Source organism: Chlamydotis macqueenii, chromosome 1 (genome assembly GCF_036417535.1).
Source record: "Chlamydotis macqueenii isolate bChlMac1 chromosome 1, bChlMac1.mat, whole genome shotgun sequence".
NCBI classification, from domain to species: Eukaryota; Metazoa; Chordata; class Aves; order Otidiformes; family Otididae; genus Chlamydotis; species Chlamydotis macqueenii.
Window position 1 is genome coordinate 138,988,525 of NC_141556.1, and position 19,422 is coordinate 139,007,946.

Here is a 19,422-nt window from a genome sequence, read left to right on the forward strand (position 1 = left end):
CTTGAGGTGCATAGAGAAGTTTAAATCTACTAGAGTTTAAAAGAAACCTTTAAGGTTCTTATGAACCTATCATTTAGAAGTAGTACATTTAAGGAAATGGAAAGTAGAAGTTTACTGAAGGTCTGTGATGCAGAATAATGTGATTAATAAGCGCATTTTCAAACAATGCAAAAATCCCTCAAAATCATAGAATCATAGAATCATAGAATGGTTAGGGTTGGAAGGGACCTTCAAAGGTCCTGAACTAAACCTGAATTAAACCTAAACACCAAAAAGACATATCACAGGATGTTCTTTTAAAGATTATCAGCAGGGACTCTTATATAAACTTATTCTTAAGTTTATTCTATTTTCACACGGACCTTTTCAAAGTTAAACTATTTCAGAGTAATTCAGTAGTCTGCCAGTCTGGACCTCTATGCAAAAAATAAACTTAATTTCACAGGTTCTGCAGACAGCATGGATGCTTGAGTTTGAAGAGAAGAATTTTTGGAAAGCAACTGGAATATTTTCTTGAGGGTACACAAGGTGGATGCATAGATCTTCAGCTATTCTCCAGATGACAGTAAGTGATGGGACAGGGAAAGAACCTTGACTCTCTCCTCCTAATTTCCAGCTTAAGGAATACATGCGTGTGGCATATAGCACCCTTTTGAAGTGCTACAACCTGCTAAAATCTTGCTACTAAAAACCATAACAGAAAAGGGTCTTCTGGGGCTGCAGATAAGATTAACACATTTTAACTGTTCCTTATATAGGACTTAAATGGAGAGGTCAGAATCGTTTTGATGAAAGGTTACTTCAGGGGTGTCACTCAATTAATATAAAATCCTTTTGGCTAGTAAACTCTGTTCAGTCATGCATGAAGTAATCCAAACAATCAAGTTTTCTGGGGGGTTGGTTTGTTTGTTTGGGGTTTTTTTGGTGTGTGTGTGGTTTTTTTTTTTTTTTAATAAGGAATGGTTCATTGGATCTGGTGTACAGGATGTTTGGCTTGTGCCTTTTATGCTATAGCCAGTCCTGTCCCTTAGTTTGCAATGTAAACCAGGAGAAAATGTAGTGCAAATAAGACCAAAAAAAAAGAAAAAAAGAAACAAAAAACCAACCAACCAACCAAACAAACAAACAAACAAAACAGAAAGAAAAAGAAGAGAAGGTCTCTAATTAATTTCAACTTAATCAACTGGACTAGGAAATTGGACTTATGTTCTTACTAAGGTTAGGATAGGATAAGTATTTTTTAAAAAGGACAGAACTTTTTTTTTTTTTTCACTCTTCCTTTTATGCATCTCTCTCTCCCAGAGTAAGTAGGAGAATGCTGGTAGGGAGTGGAGCGCTGGAAGTCCCAGGGCATAAATAGCTCTGTCTGAGTCTAACAATAACTCTGCTGCCACTGTCACAGAGTAGAGCAGAAGCAAGAAAATACTGTAACAGTATTTGTCATGCTTGTCAGGGGAAACACTTACCTACCTAAAATATTGTTAGCAGAAAAGTGTATCAATTGATTAGGTTAATTTTCTTGAGCTTGATATAAACAGTTTTGTGATGTCTGTTGAAGCTACCAATGCTCTTCTCCCCTTTGGCAGTTACATTATTTCACACTTACCAAATAATATGCCCATACTGTGTCACCCAAATTCAGCTGCAGCTGCTCCAATATGAGGATCATGACAGCAAATTAAAATACTTAATGAGATAAATAGTTTAGGTAAATGACACTTGATGCTTTTTCTGCTTCCTCCAGCTGTTGTGGTTGAAACACTGAACACAAATGAGGGGTCTGGGAGACAATATAGGATTTTTGGAGGCTTTTCATGATTGTGGTGCCTCCACAAAATGGACAAGATCAGGCAGAGAGAGAGTGGGGAAGAAAAAAAAAAAAAAAGCAGGCAAAGAAAGAGAGAAGATGATGCTCATAAAGCAAGTTAGGAAGCAGGGGAAACAAAATATCTTCAAGATGAAAAGATTATAATGGACCAGCAAAAAAACAGTAGTAAGTACACTCAGATGTTTCTTGCAGTGCAAAAAGGTATGTCTTTTTTATATTATCAAAGAAGAAAACCAGGAGAAAAAAAAAAAGAAGCCAAAAAGATCTTAAAAAACCCAACACTCCTCCCCATAAAAAAACCCACTGGTAAGATAAGAGACTTCCCTAGAGAGAACAGTGGAAGTGAAGGAACTTGTGAGACTGAAAAACAGAGATGGCAAATGACAGGAAAACCCTCAGGAGGGTCAGAGTTTATTACGGCTTCTGCTGTTGCAGAAGAGAAAGACTCACACAAAGATTTGATCAATTAAGAGGATCAAAAGGAGATTAACTATAAGTCAGAGCAGAAGCTCAAAAATGGGGAGGGAAAGGGGAATAAACAGATGGGAAAAGGATGAAAACAGGGTAAAAGGACACAGTTCAGAGGAGAGGAAGGGGCTGTCCTTTGTCCAACAAAAATGTGGTGTAAGTAACCTGAAGACTCATGAGTTACTACTGAAGGAAAAGTGAATTTTCTGTCGTGACCTACATGTTGTGAATTAGATACTTGATGCTGTTTAAGTCTTTCATTGGATTGTGTACCTGAACCAGTGGAGAACAGATATAAATCCACACCACGCTGACACTTCAGTGTTTTTCATGCATGATGACCCTCAAAACCAGAAAACTGATCTGTAGCACGTGGTTTCTACTGTTGAGGAAATCTCAAGAAAAAAAACCTTTGCTGTAGACTATAACATGCAAACATAAATATCAGTGAAAGATATGTCTATGTATGTATAGAAACTTGTTACTTATTGTTACAAGTTTCTGTATAATTTCTCTGATAGATTACTTTGCCACTGTGTGTTGCTATTAAGACAAAGGCTGATGACAAGGCGTGAGGTTTAATGAGACTTAATGAAGTTTATAAAGTGATTTTGGGGAAGGACTCGTGTCCACATTAAGAGCTGCTCCAATCACAAATACACCTGTAAGAAAGAATAAAAAGGTTCTCAGAGAGCTGATAGCGAATGGAGAAAGTAAATGAGTGTTTTAGTCTTGTGTTGAAAGGAAAATTGAACAAGTAAAGCAAGTGACACTTTCTTAATTAGATTTTAAAGATCTTTATGCCAGTGCAACTCAAATCAAGATCTGTATCTCATCCATGTTTTTCTTTTCTGACCATTCTTGTCAGTTCTTTCATGACAGTGGTGCACAGGTAAAATGTCGCTATGTACTACAAAATGAAATAACTTTTTGTATTTTACTGAAGAGTCTAACTTGGCTATCTTATTTATTGCATATTTGTAGACACATCCTTATTTGAACCTCTGCTAATTTAAAAGAAAAATGACACTAATAAGTGGCATGATCCTAAAATTCCCAGTCAACTTAAAAAGACTCCCATAATGTTATTCCTGACACTTAGCAAAATAATAATATATTTCACATTGTGAAAAGGGTGGCAAGGCATTTCTAATTTTCAGTTCAAGGTACTGAGTAGGATTTACTGCTCATCACTATGCTGCTACTTAGTATGCAATTTGACAATCTGGTCACCTCACTTGATTTTTCATCACTGCAATGTGGAGGTCTTTATGTAAGTTACCAGCCTATACTGATCTGCTTCTTACCTTTGTTAGAAATCTGCTTTAGGGTGAGAAGTAATCTGCTTTTTCCTCTTTTGATGAGAGTAATTAGCTCCAGTTAGCTCAGCTGTAGATGTTTACACTGTAGGCATCTACATGTTGTCATCACCATCCTCAGAATTTGCTAAAAATCTGAGGTGTCAAAAGCCATGAGAGCACCAAGGAGCACAGCCCTAGGGTGGACTCCCATCCATGCACTCTGCCCTTGGACCAGGATTCCCATTTCAGCCTAGCCCAAGGCCATCACTTCCTGCCTGAGTGGTGCTGCAGGAGTGCCAGTTCCCAGCCCTGTCTCTAAATGGCCCTAGGTTGTAGCCTTTCTTCCAGTTCTGTCTGTGCTCCCCTCTCCTTGTGTTCCTGAGTGGACTCCCTGGATGGACCTTGAACTTGAATCACCATTTTGCCTAGCCTGGGCCTACTGGTGGGTCTGTTATCAACACACAGCTCCGCTAACTCTGCTTGGGTGCTGGAAGATGTTGCTTTGTCAGTAAAGCCAGTGCTACTGCTGGGGTCATTTACAGTTCTGTTGGAATCACTTTTAGAGGGAAGAGTCACCCCAAGTTAGAGTCGAACTTGTTGTCTCTCCAGCATTCTCCAGTCTATCTTTAATTTTGCTTTCTAAGATCAAATATCCATCTACAAGATGCTGCTGCTTATGAAAGATCCCACAGTGTTCATAGATAGTGCGTTAAACATCTCCTCCTCTCAAGTGTGTGTAAAACCTACATATTTAACCGATGTGGCCAGAAATACAGAGAGATTTGCCTTCCTTGTTCATATATATTGCTTCTGTATACTTTTTAAAATGAGTCTCGCTCATTCTTAATGATCATTCAATGACCTTTGAAATACAGTCACTGGCTACAGTACATCTGCATTGCCTCTGCGCTTACACAATGCCTCTATCTTTCTCATACTAATGTATGCACTTTCCTCTGTTCCAGTTGTAGCAAATAAGAACAAAAGCTCATTTCAGATATTTCAAATGAAATTTCCTTTTGTCATCTAATTCATCCCCCTGCCACTGCACAATTGTTCCCCACAATGTATTTTTTAAGAGCTCTCTTGATGGATGGTATCTTCTATTGTAACTTTTGTGCTACTATCATTCCTTTCCTTTATTGTGGAAGACAAAGACATTTTATTGGCACACTCCTTTCACTTCGTGTTTTATCTACTAACTTTTCCAAATACAAATCCTTCACGAAGTTTTGCTGGAGTTTAAATAAAGATTTTGGTGCAGATGATTGTCTCAGAGTTCATTTGGTTTGCCCCATCTCTCACTTACCTGTTGCATTGTCTATGCTAAATTCCATCTCTACACTTTTGTGGAGCTGGGATGCACTGAAGTGAATAATATCCCTGTGAATTTATTGAGGGGATGATTTCATCTTGTTTGCCTTCAGTTCAACAAAGTATTTCTACCTTAGTTTAAGAATACAGATAATAATCTCATGCTTAAATTTAGCAAAGTACAGTGTAATCTGTGACTGAACCTGCTATGTGCTTAATTGATTTTTACGAAAGGATCTACATATGCTCCTTAATTCTCATCAAATCTCCTACTCCAAACTATTTGAGAAAAAAAAAAAAGAGTAAATTATTTTTTTCTGTTATCTGTGCTGTTGTGAAAACTGTTTTATTTCTTTGCTACATTGATACTGATGGATACACTGTGAGTGATTTATTTAATGTTGTCTCAAGGCCTACAGAAAGAAACCCGAATCAGTTTTTACCAAATCTAAGACAACTGTCCTGTTCATTAGACAACTCTGCCTTGTACAAAAAACAGTGTTCAGCATTTAGATTTTACCTCCCTGAAAATTAAACTTATGTCTGCTTAGCAACATCCTCTAACTCCAAACATAAATTCCGCAGTTACTCAACATCCCATCAGTAAAATCTTGTTGCCTTTTCTTCTTCTAGCACATCCACAGATACGTATATATGATATATTACTTAGTATATCCAGGTAAGTCCAGCTGTTTTTGAGCTATGTGGTGCGTGGAGTTGGGTGCAGTATTTGAACAAAGCCCTTCTCACCTCTTGGGCCTGCTGGAGAGATTCAGGAACACAGAAAAGTCCTACACAACATCCAGAGAGCTGTGCTCAGCTGAGACGTAATCAGCGTGGGAGTGAATTCATCTCAAACTAGAAGAAAAAGCAGCAATGGAGTTGGGAAATTCCAGCCATTGTCCTTCATTCTGTATGTTATGTATCCTTACACTTTTATGTGTAGAAAAGACAAAACTGCTAGGACTTCAGGCAGTGTTTGATCTCTCTCCTAAAAATTACTATAATCCAGATTCTAACTTAATACCTCTCGCCAATCCTTTTCTTGGGCCACAAAGAGTGGGGTTTTTTGAGGTTTTTTTTCCCATGAGACATTAATGGCAAAATGAATTCTGATTTTTTTCTTCCCTTCAGTCTCTGAAGCAGAGTTGAAGGAGGGGAAGTAGATTACTGCTGTGAATGAGGTGGCTTGATCACCTATTTTTAACTACCTAGATAATTCAATGTAATAATTCTAGCATGCCTCGGAGTGTCTGTGAAGAAAGTACTTATGCCACAAACTTAATCCAACATTTATTATTATTATTTACTGTGGCGCTATGGGGTCCAGGCTCTGTTACGCAAGAGAGTTACAAAGACGAGTTAAACAAAGACAGCCTCATCCTTGAGCATGAAATCCTACATCTTTTTACTGGTCTAAGAGTATGCTCTCATAGACTATGGTTTACTTTAAGGGCTTTAACTCATTATTTTAGGAAGTAACATAAAAAAATAGATTATAAAACAGCTTGCAGTCTGAAGTCATTCAGTTACACATTGTACTTCCAGAAAACTACTGAAAATGCTTTTGGCATTACACAACAAGATATAAATTTTATATATGCCCTCCTTCCTCACTGCAGTTAAGTGATGACAGCACTCAAGGGATATTGTGATATATGAACATCTACATACTAGTAGTTGTTTTTTGGCTTTTGAAGCTTACATTCACTTATTAATTCATAATTCTGCAAATTCAAAATTCAGTCTTCACCTCTCAATTTTGGCTGGTTTCTTTGTCAAAATATTCTTTAAAGATCTGTGACAACAGTGAGTAACAGGAAACACCAGGAAATATTTTCCTATTGTGTTCACTACCATGGCTCCTTCTATGCATTTTTATGCTATTCTCCACAAGGCAAGTAACCATATACACATTCCTCATCTATTACAATGGAAAATAAAATGGATTATATACATGTTTTTCCGTTGCAAACCAGGTTTGTTTTAGCATTGAGAAGTGGTTTGCAGTAATCCATTTTGCTTCATACTATAGCACATAGCACACTGACATTTACTATAACCTCACTCTAGTGATTGATTAAAAGATATGAATTCAGGCAACGTTTACGTGGTTGCCTAACTTTCTCTTACACTTCCAAAGATGTCTCTAACTGGCTGGCATCCATGCTGAACATGTCCAGGCTTAAACTGTTTCCTCACTAATACTGAATTTACCAATTCCTAACTGAGGTCGTGGCACTTAGGCTGTGTAGACATAAAAAAGAACCTGAAATTCAGTTAGGATTAGAGATTAGGAAATCTCCCAATCAAACAGGATTTAAATGGAAGTCAAGCCAGGCAGATGGACTTGGTAAACAACTTTCCTATCACCCAGATCCAACTTTCATGTTGAAAGGTTTTCTTGTCTTACTGAATCTCACAGGTCTGTATATTTGTAACTTCAGAATTTGGATCCCTACTTTCTTCTTGTTTATCTAACACAAAAAGATCAAACACTTAAATGTAAAAAAAAGTTGTCTGCTTTCAAAACCATCTCCCCAAGATCAAAATTTATCACAGGAGGAATAAGATGCCCCTATACAGGCATATTACACAGCCATGTAGATCCTTGTGTGACCAAAGGACATAGATAATATAAGCCTTCCTAAAGGTGCTCCTCTCCCTGCCTGAGACACAGTGTGTTCTCATACATGTTGTCAAAATAAGTAGCAACTGAAATACAAAATCTAACAATTAATACTGGTAAGGGTATATCTGAGGTCAATTTAGTACACAAAGTGAACAAATCACTTGAAAATGGTTAGGAAAGATCAAGTATAATTCTCATGGGAATTTATTCTTTTGTGTCTAGGCAAAAACAGCATTGATGGGCTCAGCCAGCCACTGAGGTTCACATGTCATTGAGGTACAAACCTGTTGCTGGCTCTTTCATGTCATGGCAATAACCCTTCTCTATGAAAGAATTAATATTTATTTATCAAGTTTGACAACACTGTCACAAATGGATGTTTTAGATTGCTTAAAGAACCACTGTCAAAGGTGTTAGTAAAAGTGGTTTTCATATGAAGTTGTAAAAGTGTGACGTAACGAAGTTCAATGTCAAGGTTCATTCAATTATGGCATGGAAAAACATACACAGGAAAACTGAGTTACACTTGAGTTAGAATGATTCACAGAGAGACTGGAGACACAAAAGGGTAAGGAGGACCCTCCCACTGAGTCACGAGGTTCAGAATGGATCCCCTTGCTTTCTAAACTCCTTCTCAGAGAGGAGTGTAAGTGTGCCTGGATCCAGACTTAGTTTCAGACTCAGTCAATGGTTTATGTCTTAAGGATTATATATACAAAGTTTATATAATATGTAATTAGCATCAATGCAGCATGCAATAAATTTACCAAGGCAAAACCAAAGATATCATCCTACAAGGTCATGCGCGATACCGATCACTTACTAAAAATCTGCCATTGGTAAAAGGTCTCTCTGTCTTAAGAAGCAACCTTGAGAGGTGTCTCAGCTCAAGGGGAGATCACCGCTGTGCAGCCACACTGCCTAGCAGGCAGAGCTCAAAGGCGGCTCACTTAGGCTGTCATATTTGCGGGATAAAGTGGTTGGCTCATAGTCAAATTGCATGTGATGGAAAAGATACGCATGAAACTCCTTGTACCCACAACTTTCTTTGTTCCTTGATAAATGAGTCTTGGAAAAGCCACTTGCTACTTACGCGTTAATCGCATGATCAGTGTTCTAAGCTCAGATGCTTTGATTCTTATTGTGTTGCTCTGCTCCTTTGTGGGTTTTCAGAGAACACATTGAAACGAGAGGAGTTCTTGGTTCAGCTATGGCTCAGGCTTTTACTTCCTCCGGACCCTGCATCAAACCACCACCAGTCTAGTCAGGGAGTCAAGCGCACCCGTTGCAAACATGAAGAAATACTTAGTGGGGAATACTCAGGCAGTTGTGCTTGTAGACATTGTCCTTGCTAGTTATAGTCTTTTGTCAGCATCCTAAGTTTGAGGAGTACCCACTAATAGCATAATCCTTTGCAGCATTCAAATAATTTATACTTAAATTTTTCACTTGATTACACAATTTATAAAGGTTTTCATGTTTAAGCTATGTTAAAGAGACACAGTAATATGCTGACTTTTGCATATTTTTGATCTTCAAAATATAAGCACTTCTCATTTTTACTTAAAGTTTGATTAATTTTCAAATAAATGTACTCAAGAAAACATATTCTATGAAATATGAGTAGTTCATTTACTTTTCTTTAGTTCAGTCTGCCAGTTGCTAAACATTCAAATATGCTTCTCAGAACTTGGTTCTACTTTTTTTTTTTTGGCCAAAACTCAATATGCTGTAACCATTTAAAAGCACTGGCAGAAATTAAACCACTTCCTAACTGGAGACCTGAAACATTTTGGCATGTGAAAGGGATAAAAAAAGAGGCCTTCGATAATGCTCAGGAACTACAGGCACTGTACTTAGTATCAAGTTCCAAAATCCAGTTAAAGCATTTCTCAGCAATTTTTCTTGATTATTACAGCCTCACTGTGAACACCAGCATGGTCTTCTAAGCCGCATTTTTGTTGCCACTATATAGTCCTGGTGTTTGGAGCTACTTGGCATTCCTGAGATCACCAGAACTTCTAAATGACCTCACAGCTCCACTAGGGCAGAGCTGAATGAACTGAAGCAGATAAATGAACAGCCTCTATTCTTGTACAATTTTTTGCAATTCCCAGTTGCTTTTCTATCCACTGACTGATTACATTTTCATTGACCATGAAACTAAACTCAGACATTTGCGTTCAGTACTTACTCTTGTGCTAAGATAAGTCTATTAATGGACTTTGCAAGATTTTCAGAAGGATAAACTTGCAAACTGTCAAAATATGATATTCAATAGAATAGTTTTTGTTTTTAAAAAACATGTAGATGTTGCTGATTTTGATATACTCAAATGTCATAATCCAAATATTTCAAGTATCATAACCCATATTTCATAAAGGATTTTTTTATTATAGTCCATATTTCAAGTATCATAGTGAATTTTCTACAACTAAACATAAACTAAAGATTACTAACATTTTTTCCATACTAAAAAGATAAAAATAGAGAATGAAAATCAAAATAATACGTGAAGTCTCAAAGTTTTCCTTCAAAGTTTAAAGTGACCATTGCAAACAGGACTTCAAACAGAATTCTATGTGCTTTCTATATTTGTTTTTTAAAAGTCAGTTATTCAAACTCTCAATTTCAGCATGACACAACAGCTACATTTTTTTCTCTCTGTCATTCACTTCATTCTAGCTTTAGTCTTATGCTGACTAGGTCTGTTAGGATTAATTCTTCCAGATGATATTTAGGGTTTTTAGCAAATTCCAAGCTTTTATGGCAAAATTTCACTCTCATAGCATAACTCAAACCATCTTCATTTCTGTGAAGCATATGTTTCTCCACATACTTACACATAAGCTTATGACTTCATGTCATACATACAAATAGTCCTTACTGATTAAATCAATTTTCTCTGTAAAAAAAAAAGAAGTTTCATTTACCTTTGGTTTTCTTCTAAGTTGCTTTTTGAAAACAGACCTGAACACTCATGGGCTATAGTTGTTTCTGAATCATAAAGATATATGCTCTTAGAGCCTCTGGCTACAGCTGAAAATTGGCTTTAGTAGGAACTGCATTGTTTTCAGAATCCAAAAATCATTGTCAACTATAAATACTACAAGCAATTTACCACTTAGTATTATAGAACTGTCAGTATCATCTTCTGTAGGTGTAACTCATAACTTTAAACTTTTATATACTAGTTCTGAATCAAAATTAAGTTTTGAGATTAGGCTTTAAGAAATCAAACAATAAAAACATATTGTAGAATGCACCTGATACAGATTAAAAAACGGGAAGAACTTTCATGCAAAAGGATTTCATGCAAAAAGGAAAATGCTACAGCAATTCCATTTTTATATAAATGCCTTAATATCCACAGCCTGAATGTTGGGATAATTTGAGAGATGGAGAAGTAAAGAACGGGCACAAAAATGCTCCATGACCAGCTGTAGGAAAAAGAATAGACCTAGACCCTAGTTAGACTAAAGGATTTGCAGTTCTAAGACACCATGGCCATGAGGAACTAATGAGTCCTAGTTTTAACATTTTCCATAGCATTCTAGAACTGTAGAAAAATGTATTCAAAAGAAACTCCACAGAGTGTTGAGATATCATTTTTAGAGAATAAGTAATTCTTCACACTGGTAGATTTATTTACTCACGCTGTCTTGTCTCACGTTTCTACCTCATACTTTTGTAGAGCTAGACTCAAAATCTTCATAATGCCACTTATACTTTGCTATTCCCTTTCTCAACTTTGTGTACATGTATCACGGTAGGTTTTTAGCAGCTCCACCAAATGATTAATTAATACTGATGGCTTTTGGAATATAAATAGTATTTAGAGTTTGGAACTGGGGATGGCATTTTGTCTGTTGAGAAAAAAAAAAAAGAAAAAGGTATGAATCAACTCAAACCTTCCAAAATGAATATTCTATAAGGAGGGGCTAGAGTAAAGAATTACACTTGGCTTGCAATCAACAGCTGTACAATAGATCGAGACATTGCTGACCCTAAACTATAAAGCTTTGCTGGCTGAGTAGTTTTGCTATCAAGGATATGAACTGACACTAAGGTAACCATAATGCTTTTAGGACTGACAGTCAATCTCCACTTGTCACTAAATGGGACCATATGGATGGATCAGAGCTACAGAGTGAAACTCTGCTTGTACATCATACTATAGCATTGAAGAGAGCCCAGATAATATAATTAAGTTAATCTTGAAGACTCTAATGTTCTCACTGAACAAGCGAGCCGACTGAGAAACTTGCTTCTGTGCTATCATACCATTTAAAAATTAATATACCACATGCAGGTAACAGGTTGTAAATGAAAAATTAGCACACACTTGGTAACGGCAAAATTATCTTAAGGAAGACTAGCATTTCCTAATACTAAAAGAGTCAACCTTTCTTCATTGCGCTAGTGCTAATTCTAAGTACCAAACTGTCATGATCTTTATGGTGTTTCTTATGGTCTTGTTAACTTTTAATTTTGTGACTGCATCATGATTTCTAACTTTCCCCTCCTACTAGGAATGCTACAAACCTATTCTTCTATAAAATGTCAATGTTGAAGAGGAGGGAGTGAGGGAGTGAATGAGTCTCACACAGGTTTGCACTGGAGCCTCGTATCTAGGAGACAACAGAGTCAATAAAAATATATGCATTATAATTATTATTCTGCTTAATATGACTGAACTGCATCTGAAGAATTATTTTCAATCAAACATTGGGTAAAATTTGGCATAATTAATACATTTCAAAAATATCTTATTCTGTAGGAACTTGTTCTATACTACTTTATCGTCTTTTCGTTTCTACTAAGATGGTATTGCAACAACTATGACAAAAATTACTAGTGAAATGCAGCCTCTTTCAGTTTCAAAAAGCTTTTACAGATATCCACCTACAAAATTTCTCTACTAAGAACAACAAAACAAGAAACAAATTTTAAAAGCTGTGGCTTTTCCTGCCCTTTAGTTTTAGGAAAGTCTGGATGTCTTCACAAAAGATACTTGAAAAATGTAATGCATTATGTGTCCTCTAATAGTTTGAGACCTAATAAAAATTGGTCTGAAATCGACAGGAACGTCACTGTTTGCTCTGGGACATAAGCTTTTCTCAGACTAAGGAGACTTACACCTATTATTGAATCTTTCTGATTGTGTTGGCTTTCCACAGTACTCATCAGGACTACCATTCAGAAGCACCTACACAATAGAGAGTGCACATCATCCACAGATGCACAATGGCCTCCAGCACAGTATTGTCCAAGTGCACCCACCCTCCAAACACCCACTGTTTTATTCTATAATTCTTTTTTTTTCTGCCTTTCATGGCATGGTCTTGTACAGCATACTGAGAAGTCATCTTTCTCTTGACAGTCAGATTTCCAGGCAATTTCTCTAATAAACAAATACTTTGCCTTATTTTCTAGGAGTAATAGGTTGTTAGAGGCTGTGGCACACAGAATACTTTATGTGGGTTGTGCATACATTAACGACTTCCCTTGAAGAACACTGCCTAAGACAACACATGCCATTTGAATCTGATTTTAAAATTAGGATGAATCAGTGTTATGTTCTGAATGCAGCATACAGAATGCTGCAGGCTCAAATCCAATAGTGAACTAAAGATATTTTTGGAAGTGTAATGCTCCAGAAATTGTTAAAGATTCATTTTTTATGTTACTTGGTAAGCTGAAATTCATTTTTTTAAAGTTGCAGTGCACTTTTATCTATTCTTTTATGTAGTTGTTGTTATTTGTATTTGTTTTGACAACTGCTAACTTTATAAATAGATAAAAAATTAGCAGACAGTTGTTCTAACTCAGATATTTTTTTCTACTTAAGTGTTAGCTGTGGAGTATACAGAAAAAAAAAATCTGTAAGATTTTTCTTTTGTACTGTCAAAAGTGCATGACACAATATCTGACAGCAAGCCATTCAAGTTGAAGTTTAAATAATAGTGAATTAGCTACTTTAAATGCCTTTGCCTTTATATGATCACTGAAACCTGTCAACCTTTCTCTGTTCACTAAGAACATTACCAATTTAGGTCAGAATATCCTGGATTCAATAGACCAGTATGTTATGGTTGCTATTTTTATATGAAGAAAAACCACTATGATATGATCACTGAAAGTCTGTGTGTATGTCAATGTCGAAGGACATTTACCATGGCCTTTCACTGCGGGAATGGCTCTCTAAGACAAAAGTGTTATCTCTATTACTTTCTACTTTAGAGAAAACAGAACTCTTTGAACAGAATGTTCAGAACTGAATGATTATGTTTCTTAAATGATCTAAGAGGACTGAAGAAGAAAGGGTTGGCATTTTCAAATAGAAGTATATCGTCACCACTTACACTCCAAAATATCTCTCACATACACATTAATGCATTTCCATTTGCTACTGACAACCACTAGCCTCATCTACTCTCACAATGAAAACTTAACTGTAGAAAAAAAAAAGTTTTAAGCTGGTTCTATAGAGCTTCGTAGAGGTTTCTCAGTTTTTGCTACCTGCCTAGACTCTGTCTCCTGCACTCTCTCTTTCTCAGGACAATATTGTGTTCACAAGTTAGAATTTTTTAAGCATAGGCATTCAGTTTACAGTTTTTAACTATTAAGATTCAATGTGATATTACCAAAAATTAAGCTAAGAATAGCACTGTAAAGAATGAAAGCCCTATTAATTAATAAGGTAACTCTTATTATCCCTTAAGGTATGCATATTATAGTCCTTTTGAGAGGTAAGGAGAAGTGCAAGGTATTTCTCTTCTTACTTCCATTTCTTCAGAAATATGTCTTATTTTAATTCAGTTTCACATGAAAGACTATACCTGTCCAAACTAGAAGTTTTTACAAAATGGCCCTTCTAAGTAGATTTTTCCTGCTTTGTCCTCTATTATGGCTCTAATGTCTTTAGTCAAACAGAACATGGAGGAACGTCTTAAAGAAAAATCCTTTTCTGTAAATTTATCCTATGTACTCAGTCTAAAAGCTGAAAATTAGAGAATATTCCTTTCTTATTCTTTTGTTGTTGTTTTTAACGTGTAACAGCTGATACTGCACAAAAGGCTAAATGCATGACTAGGGAGATCTTATCCCTAGTCAAAGAACAAAACATCTGCACCTGGGTTGTGGCACTCCCAGGCACAAATACAGGCTGGGCGGGGAATGGATTGAGAGCAGCCCTGAGGAGAAGGACTTGGGAGTGCTAGTGGACAAGAAGCTCTACATGAGCTGGCAATGTGCCCTTGTGGCCCAGAAGGCCAACCGCATGCTGGGCTGCATCAAGAGGAGCGTGGCCAGCAGGTTGAGGGAGGTGATTCTCCCCCTCTACTCTGCCCTGGTGAGACCCCACCTGGAGTACTGTGTCCAGTTCTGGAGACCCCAACACAAGAAGGACATGGACCAGTTGGAGAAGGTCCAGAGGAGGGCCACGAAGATGATAAAAGGGCTGGAGCACCTCTCTTATGAGGACAGGCTGAGAGAGTTGGGGCTGTTCAGCCTGGAGAAGAGGAGGCTCCAGGGAAACCTTATAGCAGCCTTCCAGTACCTCAAGGGGGCCTACAAGAAAGATGGAGAGAGGCTGTTCAGTAGGGCCTGTTGCGATAGGACAAGGAGTAATTGTTTTAAAATAGTAGGGGGTAGATTTAGATTGTAAATTTTTTTTTCCCTAATATCCAATGCGAGTTGTAGAACACTGGAACATGTTGCCCAGAGAGGTGGTGGAAGTCCCATCCCTGGAAATGTTCAAGGCCAGGCTGGATGAGGCTCTGAGCAACCTGATCTAGTTGGGGATGTCCCTGCTTCTTGCAGAGTGTTGGACTAGGTGACCTTTGAAGGTCACTTCCAACCCTAACCATTCTATGATTCTATAAATACTGTAGAAAGTTGGATGCTGGAGGATGTTGCAACTGCCAGGAATCACAATAGCTATGAATTCATAAAATCACAGAATTCTGTAATTCTACAATAATATAGAAAAACTCCCTGGTCGGTGAATTTGATTGAACTGTTTTCAGTAATTGCAGTAGATCACAACATAGAAGAAACTCAGAACAAACACGAGTTGAAATGTATCCTATTTGTTAAGTGACGCAAAATGGAAAATTTCTATAGGAAGTTTTCCAGGGAACTTCTACTGTCTTTAAAAGCATTATATTTGCCTGATTAGACTAGTTTGATTCTATTGTCCACTGAGCTTCAGTTTAACTTGCCATAGCAAGTCCTTTTTTCTTCTCTCTACTGAATGAATATTTCCACTGAATAATGAAATCCATTCTGAAATATAAAATGTCAAGTGCTGCTAGTAAAGTCACTCTAGCAATTATCAGAAACATGAGTATATTTTTATTAGTAGTACCAAAATACTGTGAAGATTATTATGTCTTGATAGTACTGACTGTCATGCATTACATTTTTCAATGTTTATGACACAGGATTACAATATATTTCCTCCTTATCAAATGAAAATTTTGTGCACAATCAGAGAAGACTGAAAGATGCTGTAGTTCCATTCAACTGTACATGTGCTGTATCTGATTAATTCTCTCCTTATAATTAACTTGTCATAGCAATGCATTTTTAATAGTACTGATTCACATGCCAGTAATGTTCTGGAGACAGAGATCTCAATAGTTTTTTAGGATTCAGTTATGCTAAATTATAACTTTAGCAAATATACAAGTACTAGTCTACTTGCACTAGCAGAGGAACATATGATAAGAGTTAAATTAAAACAAAGCATTATCTGACATACGCAACTAACAGAAAGTTATGTACGACTTGTGGTAGTTCAGCTCAAGAAAGTAAAGGCAAATCCTACACCTGTTGTCTTTTAAACGTAAATGTTGAATGATTAAAAAACCTGAATGATTACACCTATTAGGCAGAAAGAAAAACATTGGTATTTTTTTTCCCCAGTGGCGTTGCTTTCATATATTGGTACTTACATGGTACACCAGGCAGCCTTAGAGAACAAGCGTTAATAATGGGAAATCACAGTACTTTGCTGACTGTTTTACCATGTCTTCCTCTCTGTATTTTTAACAGATCAATTAAATTACACATATTTATAAGGTTTCAAAATAACAGGAAATCATCCTCCAAGGACTAGGACTGTATGTCATGGCTGTTTCCAAGGCACTGATTACAAATGTCAGCATGCATGAGTCTGTGAGAGTGAGACATGAATCATGAGCAAAGAAAATTGCCTAATATGACATTCCTTTTAAAATTCAGAATGTGAAGATTAATGTGCCTTTTTTTTTTAGTATAAGGTAAAATGTAAGTGAATCAAAAAGAGATTAAAAAAAAAGATGTTAGCTTATTTTCTTTGACCGAGAAAGAGAAGAAAGGTAGAGGAAAGAGATTCTTTTCCCCATGTGTCTCTAGAAAGGTTAAGGCTTAAATTTTGAAGTGTTAGTTGAGAAGCACAGCACACATTCTCTAAATGCTCCTTCAGAAGGCTGATGAAGGGGAAAGTATATTGTGAATGTAGTAACTAACCTAACTAATACACCTTAATGAAGATGTGTATTGATTTGGTTATGAGGAATACTTAGCCTCCGAATATATAAATGTAAAATGGCAATTGTTCACTCTGGAGCTTGTGACCTTCCCTGGATGAAGTGAGAAACACATCTGCTTAAGTCAGACTTCAGAAGCTTGCAAGCAAGCGAAAGGTGTACAAGTAGTATAAATTTCACATACACTGAATTTACCTGTTTCATATATATATAGCCTAAGAGTGAAAAATTAAACCAAAATTATTTTTTTCAGCGTGAAGCACAGTAGAAATCTAACAATGGCAACTATAGTTTCTAAGGGAACTATAGAGTCATGGAGGCAACAAGGTATCAAATGAATAAGTAGAACTTTTGCTTTCTTCTCACTTCCTGATATATGGATTTTTCCTCAGGATCAAAGCTAATCCTACACTTTGAGTACTTACAAAGAAAAGTGGAATACATAACCTGAAGCTGACATAAAAACTAAGAGTTCCTAAAAAATATATGGTAATAAATATAAGAATATATGCATCAATAAGTGCATATATGCTATATATGCACCTTTACCCTTTATTTAGATTGTTCTTTATTTAGTAAATAAATAAATAAATAGCATTTTCCTTAGCAGCTGTAGGCTTTCTCTTCTATGAATTTCTACCTGTTGCTGCTTTGTTCTTCAAAAAGTGCATCTTTAAAATTAATAGAGATTGCTAATTTAATGAAGAGATCAGCAATCTATAATGTAGTCCCAGACTAGTTGGACAGCTGGATCCTTCTAATAAGGGCTCATGTCCAGAGCAGTGCTGAGGATGCTGAACATGGCTGGGGTTATTCATTTCACACTATCATGGTTTCTTCTGCTAAGCCTCAGGTCCAGTGAGAGGGTTTTGGCCCATATGAACAGGCATAATCTGCAGGTGGCATGTTTCTACACAGTTCCACAGTAGCTTTCGTCAATCTAGTTAACCATCTGGGGAATACAGATCAAGAACAATACAAGTCTTCCCTGGTCTAAAAGATCATTTACAATGCACAGAAAGAGACAACTGTTCCTGATGACATTTTTTTCAATTATTTCCTGATTTTTCTTAGATAAGCAATATCACCTCTTCAAGACTGTTCTTAAGAATATTAAGTATTTGCTTCTGGTAGTCCTCTGTGAATTGAGTGCTATTCACCTGACTACAGTCATCGGCAAGGTGCAACTAAAAGATGAGAAATCCTACAGCCATTTCTGGATACTGGAAAATGTATGCAATCATGGAGGAATGTGGTACTTATTTAGGCCATAAAGTGTGTTAGACATGGTATGCATGTAAAGTTAGGAATGGTGATCAGTCTACATCCAGGCCCTGAAGACTTACAGTCTTGTAACTGATAATAGTATCATGCTGAGGTTAAATGAAAGTTGCCCAGTTTTCCAGCTTTCTAGTCTGCCTTTATTGAATATGGACTCATTCACTTTCTTGGATGTATTCCTAAGTATAGGGAATGAATTGTTGCTACAGGATACTTCTAATTTAGCTCCTTGCTGCTAGGCAAAAGCTCTGCAACATTTTGAATTAAATGTTTGAAATAATTTCTTCTCCAGAAAAAAGAAAAAAAAAAAACAAACCCACTGCACTATATTTCCGCTTTACTTGTGTTCATTGTCACATACTGAAATATAATTTAAAAGTACCAGAAATAGGAACTGTGGATGGACTCTGAGATTAGCTGTAGTTGGAGGCTAGAAGACAACAATACTCTAACTAGTAACGTAACATACTTTACCCTTATCAGTTGCTTCATATAGAGCTGCTGAGATATCAGAAGAAAAAACAATCATACTCATTTTTCCACGAGTACCCACAGCAATGCTGATAGTATCAGGTGCATATAGCTGTAATGCAAGTATATTTATCTCTATACAACAATAGCACATGGGAGACAGATAAACAGGGGCAAACCTTTAGATGACTGCAACAAATATCTTTACAAATATGATTGCATTGTCTACATGGAAAAGGCATTGCTGAAGATCTGAGATTGGACAAGTTAGAAAGAAGCAGGCGTTGAGCACTGCCAGGGGATTGGAACAAAAGAGAGTAGAAAGGAATTTTTGGCTATTGCCTGCTCTCACACTACAATGTAAGCTGATGAGGTAGCATATAAAAAAAGCTTCCATACAAAAATCACCCCAATGTTATGAAAATATTACTGCCAGGTTCTGAGTGGGCTTTCTGTTTTGACTGCCTTGAATAAAGGATAAAGGGAGAATCACAATCTACATTGTTGCCCCTCAGTAAATACAGCAGACTAGACCCTCATCATTGCTCCCCTTCATTTCCCATTAAACTCCTATTCAGTGAGTAAAACAAA

At 36.7% G+C, this 19,422-nt stretch overlaps 1 protein-coding gene across 12 annotated transcripts in view; it reads right to left on the minus strand.

The window, feature by feature from the left end:
• The window catches only part of STS (steroid sulfatase), a 111,895-nt gene that overhangs the window by 7,831 nt on the left and 84,642 nt on the right, over positions 1-19,422 (minus strand). Inside the window, exon 13 of one of the 12 annotated variants that reach the window (XR_015261248.1) lies at positions 16,504-16,588. The exons of the other annotated variants lie outside the window; for them this stretch is intronic. The gene's annotated coding sequence lies outside the window, so the exon portion shown is untranslated. The remainder of the gene's footprint in view (positions 1-16,503; positions 16,589-19,422) is intronic. 12 annotated transcript variants of the gene reach the window in all.